Source organism: Tachysurus vachellii, chromosome 4, assembly GCF_030014155.1.
Source record: "Tachysurus vachellii isolate PV-2020 chromosome 4, HZAU_Pvac_v1, whole genome shotgun sequence".
Taxonomy (NCBI): Eukaryota; Metazoa; Chordata; class Actinopteri; order Siluriformes; family Bagridae; genus Tachysurus; species Tachysurus vachellii.
In genome coordinates, this window is record NC_083463.1 from 32673140 (window position 1) to 32679496 (window position 6357).

Below are 6357 nucleotides of genomic sequence, written 5' to 3' on the forward strand. Positions count from 1 at the left end.
CTGCCCGCCAGATCTGGACTTTATTCCCCTCCAGTTTGTGCATAGATTCACAATCCCTCCCTCCTGCGCTCGCCTTCGCCTCCCGCTCGCTTCCTTCCTTCACAAAGCTTCTGGATTCACAACGCGAGAATCTGTCCTGAAATCTCCTGAAACACACACTTCAAATCCACAGCACAGCTTTGGGAACCTTCTGGTTTCTAATCCTCAAAAAAACTCCCTAAAATCAAAGTTCTAGAAGTTTCTAACCCTGACCAGAGAGCTTCAGCTCCCAGACTCCTTAAAGAAGAGAGATTTCATGGCTTTAAGGTTTCAGAAAATCTTTAACTTGAGAAACTTAATAAAATTAGAAATGTAGAAAATGTAGAGCTGATTTCTGGATTTCTGTAAATTACATCTGAATGTTTCCACAGAGATTTACAACACTTCTGAACTACAGACTCCAGAATCTCTACAGCCTGTAAAATCCTCCACAGTCCTGAACTTAGGTGTAAAAATGTGACCTGTTTAATAACGACACACTTTGACACGCAGCTCTGCCAAAAGTTCTGCATGATCTTTGTCCAAACTCCAGACTCAGAGCTTGAAAGTCGTCTCTGATTTTACAGAAGTTCAGAAATTCCAATTCCACAAACTGAAGACTTTCTATTTCACAGGAAAAACACAGACTTAAGAATCTCTACGTTTCTACGCTGACGGACGTCTGAATAATTCTGTTTCTCTCTTACACTAAAGGCTGGAATCTTCTGAAACATCTGAAAGTTTCTGGCTTCATAAAAATCCCACTTCTGGAATTAATTCTGAAACTTTTCACCAGTGGAAACTCTCGAGTTTTGATCCAGAGCAAACGGATTCCAGAAAGCAATCAGGAGGCGAACACGAGGGTCTCGTTCCACAGGACCGTGTTTAGAAAAAAAAAAAAAAAAAACATCTTAAAAACCACAGGTCCTTCAACCACCTCGACACGGAGACGTTCGTCTGAACAAACAGCGATGCTTCCTTATAAAATATAAAGGTAAAATATAAAGTAAAGCCTCCAGAGATACGAAGGAAACTGATACATGCCTAATATTTGGTAAATGTTTTTTTCTGCTACGGATTAAAACACAGATATTTTCTGAAATCCTTCAGTGCTTAGAGCTGGATGTCTGTTAATATCTCTTCTTAAATTCTCACAAGAAGGTTAAAGATTAGAAAAATCATCAAACAAAGAAATCTGGAACTCTCGTCTTCCTGAGAAAAAGTAGCCAGGTCCGTTTTACAATCCAGCAAACAAACAAAATCAACAAACTGAGAATCAACAGATGCATAAAGGCAGAGAATAAACGACAAGGACGACGACGACGACGACGAGAAAGAAACAAAAACAAAACTCTTCAGAAAATATCTTACGTCTGTTTAAAAAGTCTTTTGATGGAAGATGAAATTGTCTTTCAGTAAATTTACTTTTTAAAACCAAACCTTACGTACAGTCACTTATGTAAACGTCACAGGAAAAAAAAACAACAACAAAAAAAAAAACGATAAAATGTAAAATTGTACAAACTACAAAAGAAGAATAAAAGAAAAATAAACAGTAGGCACCTCTGAAAACCAGTCGCTCGGAACTTTTTAATGCATGAATAAAAACGCTCTTTTAGCAAATGACAAAGCACAGACATGACGGCCGACTCACCAACACCACGGCTGTAAAAAAGGCTTTTTTTTTCATATTTTCTTTTCTTTTTTTTTTTTTTTTTTTTCTTTTTTACACTTTATTCATTAAAACTCAACGGTGCAAAATTCCTGCTAACAATGAACGGCATGATAAACGTTAATGTTTAACATTTTACAAAAAAACAAAACTATTATGACAACGAAGTCCTTGAGTAAACATTAACACATGAATCATCTTTCTTTCTTTAGCAGAGTGAGTAAAGAGAAAACAGTGCAAGGCTGGATTACATTAATATTAATAATAATAATAATAATAATAATAATAATAATAATAATGTTTTGAAGAAATAAACAGTACAACACACACAATCCAAAAATGAAATTGAAAATAAAGATTTTATGTGATTAATGCTCATTTTTAAACTTGATGAACACCAAACAAACAAACAAACAAACAAAGCAATGGTTCACATTATGTTATTGGCAATCTCTGGTTCAAGTATTTTGATTTGTTTTGATATGTTTCATATATAGAATTTTTTTTTTTTCAGAAAACGTCAAAGAAAGAAACAAAACGAACAAAAAAACACCATCGTGGGATTTGGACAGAATTCGACACAATACGTACGATTAAAAACAAGTCTTGTAGTGACAGGTGATTCGTTCCAAGTGATTCTTTCCTTCTGAACGACTCCTTTAAGTGATCCACAAACATAACAACTGAATCGATTCTTTTCTAAAACAAGTCTTTTTTCACACTAAAACGAGAAGAATCGTCCGAAAGTGGTTTAAATTTCTGATTTGTGAAATTCGGCACTCGGAGGAATCGAAACTCGATTCACTTAAACAGGTAGATTAAAGGAACTGAATCAGTAAAGTGAGTCAAAATGCCCGTTATTATCGTCTTATAAAGTAAAAGCAACATGTGCAAAACATTTAGTTGTGATTTTTTATCAAGTATTTACTAAATATTGATGGGTTTAATTTGGGAGCGTTGGAAGGTTTGAGTGTTTGATTATTTGAGTATTGCTCAATCGGGTTGCGTTGGTCATCAAAGGGGACAAATTCAGGTTAAAGGTTTTGGTTGAACAGAAAGGAGCTTGTGGAGTGACAGAAGTTGTGGTTAATTTCATGCTGGTGTCATCAGGAAGCTTCCTGGGCTTCAGAGAGACAAAAAGAAGTGCACACTTTAACATAGTCCACTTGTGGTATTGAGATTGGAACAAGGCAGTTTCACACTCGGGCCACAACCTGATTCTCACTGGACTCCAACTCAAAAACTAAAAAGACGAGGACGTCCTTCAGGTTAAGACGCGTCTCTGTAACGTCCCCTTCCCTAAAGAGGGTGGGGCAGAAAGCAGGGGCTGGACATTACTGCGTCTCTGTACAGAACAAGGCACTGCTTCATGCAGTCGACACGACGGAAACAAACATCGGAGCTCAGAGATAAATTTATTTATTTCTTATTTATTTATTCTTTTTTTTTTTGGTATGTAAAATAAAAGTAGCAGGATTTGAAGCACAGCCTGTGGAGCTTTAGCTTTAGCTCAGCTTTCAGTGTTTACTTTTTTATAATAACTTCTTACATTTTATTCAAAGTCACGCAAGTCGCTCAAAGTGCTGATCAGCCGAGGACGCGGCGACGTCTGGAGCTCTTTAGTGTTTCTTCTTGTTCCTGAAACCTAAAGCCACATTTTCATCTAATGATTATAAACTCAATGATTTACTGAATCTGGAGGAATTGGGAATGAAATGAACATTAATAACTACAATAAACATCGAGTCGCTTAAACACTGGAGCGTAAAGGAGTGTGAGGGTCGAACTGAGAGAATCTGTCCTTTATTCAGTTAGAGGTTTGTTCACTTATTCTTTCGTTCTTTCATCGGTTTTATTGGTCAGATTTTATTTAACACACAGTGTGACGAAGAAAAAACGCACTTTTAAATTCTGCACTTTTAAATACTTTGTTTAGTTTAATACTGAAAGGTTAAAGAACCTGTAAGAACTCCTCTCTCTCTCTCTCTCTCTCTCTCTCTCTCTCTTTTATTTGTTTGTTTATTTTTTTTATTATGAAAATGTTAAAGTGCTGATTGTGTCGCATTCTACTTATTACTGAATATTTCTTTATTGCGAATAAGGAAAGAGCGAAGAAACCGTAATAAACATGACGTACAATTTCAACACTATCTGCATTCTGCTACTAATCGGTCATCCGGCGGCGGGAGGCGGAGCCTAAATCTGATCGAATCTGAGAGCTGCTAAAATCAAACCGGACAAAACGAAGCAGGTTAAAGTCTGGAATCTGAGCGAGGAACAAGGTTCAAGAATTTCTCTCATCTTGCATAGAAAATAAAGAAATCAATCATCATCATCATCATCATCATCATCTTCATCTCAAATGATTTACTAGTTAACGGAACATCACGAGCAGAAAGGAAATACAATAAAAAGAGAAAATTAAAACTTTAATTTTACTGGGAAATTTAATCCTAGTTAAAGTCTGACTGAGATTCGACTGATTTAGCCGCTTAAGAAAAAACTAGACTTTAATAATTCTACAGACAGAAAATGACAGAACAGAGATGAGAAATGTTCAGTTAGGAAACGGATTTGTGTGAGAAATGATTCACTGTTTCTTTTATCGGGCTCTGGGTCACTGTAACGAGGCACTTGGCACAGAAACGTGACGTTTACATTGTGTTGTTCTTTTACAGACTCACAGCTCCGGCTCCTGGGGCGAAGACGTAAACTACACGAACGCTGAACACCGCGCGGCGTCTCGGCTGATCGTCCGAGTCCCAAATAAAGTGTTGAATTTTTTTTGTCCGAACCAAAACCTCTGGAACATCGAAGTGTTTTCGCTTCACCTTCAGCCTCATTCTCCGTCTGACAGACTAGGTGTGGGTCGCGTCCCTGAACGAGTGCCGGAGCGAGACGTCGCTCTGCTCTGAACACCTTCTAATGAACCGATAACATTCAGAGAGAAACAGTCATGTGCACGTGACCTCTGACCTCTGGCACTTAAAATAAAAACCTTACGCTAAAGGCCCCCCCCCACCACCACCACCACCTCGGCAATGTGTCTGCGTTCTCTTATTTTGCATAGTAACAAAATAATGTGCTGGTTCGAGAGTAAGATTGCGGCTAACGTTAAACTAAACACTGAGGAATTCTCAGAGCAGGTGGTTGAAGTAACGTCTGTAATTATTAACTAATCAGTTACTCAGTAAAGGGGAGGAGAAAAACCACCAGGCTGCAAACAAGGAGGAAGAGGAGGACGTTTAGCAGCTGTGAACACTCGCGCACTCACACATGCACTCACACACGCTCGCGCACTCACACACGCACTCACACACGCTCGCGGACTCACACGCATGCACACATACTTGCGCACTCGCACACAGTCGCGCCCTCGCACACACACACTCGCGCGCGCACTCACACACACTCGCGCGCGCACTCACACACACTCGCGCGCGCACTCACACACACTCGCGCGCGCACTCACACACACTCGCGCGCGCACTCACACACACTCGCGCGCGCACTCACACACACTCGCGCGCGCACTCACACACACTCGCGCGCGCACTCACACACACTCGCGCGCGCACTCACACACACTCGCGCACTCACACGATTTTTTCACATCAAATCACAAAACAATCATTATTTAAATTGCTCCTTGTTTCCTTCCCACAGGACAGGAAGTGTTTGTGCATATGAACACTGACGGTTTCCAGAAATGTTCAGTACGAGGGAAAAAAAAACTAAACGTATAACGTAAACATCCAACATTATGTTGTTGTTGTTGTTGTTGTTGTTGTTGTGGGCGTTTCCTGTTCTGGGTTTCCTGCTGAAGGTACAGAGATGTGTGAGGTGATGATTTGGCTTTGATTAGTCGTAGCGACAGAAACACATCACACACTGCACCGTGTCCTTATCATTCGCCATCCGCTATGTAGCGCACTGTTCTGCAGGAATCCCACAATGCACTGCAACACACCGGTCTCTGGGTGGTGGACACACCGTTACTGAATACCCAGATCGCACCGGGGCGTGCGAAGGGAACAGGAGCTTCTGACGAAACACAGAGGCGTCACGTGACATTCCAGGTCGTCGTGTAACGTTGCGACGTCGCTGCGTTCCACACACAGTCGTCATGTCGTGCGTCGCCCCGGCGCAGGGTTCTGTCACCGTGACTGGCACCTGTTACACCATCAGGTGACCTCAGACGCTAATGTCTGTCGTTGTGACGTTGAAGCGTTCCCACACAGTGACACACCAGCATTCCGACATCACATAAGATCCCAACGTAGTCTTCAGACGCAGAATCACAAAGTTCATCACGAGGACGTCGACACTCTACTGTGACATCACAACCTTCTGGCAGTGTGACATCACACGACACACAACGCTGTTGCACCGCTGCATTCCTATCCACTTCTCAGTCGGTAACTGGTCCGGATAATAATAATAATAATAATCCCTGTTTTTTCCGGTGTCTTTTTCCGGATGCAGCGAAGGCCATAAAGAAGTTTGGAATAATAATGACATTCATTTTGATTTAATCCAGAAAGAAGGAGATGGAAAAAAAACACAGAGAGTAGAAACGTGCTGCGAGTTTCAGTCTGATTGTAGATTCAGTCTTTTTAAAGTCGCTTCAAATTCAGCATCAAACGGAATTTTAAAATAGTCTTTGC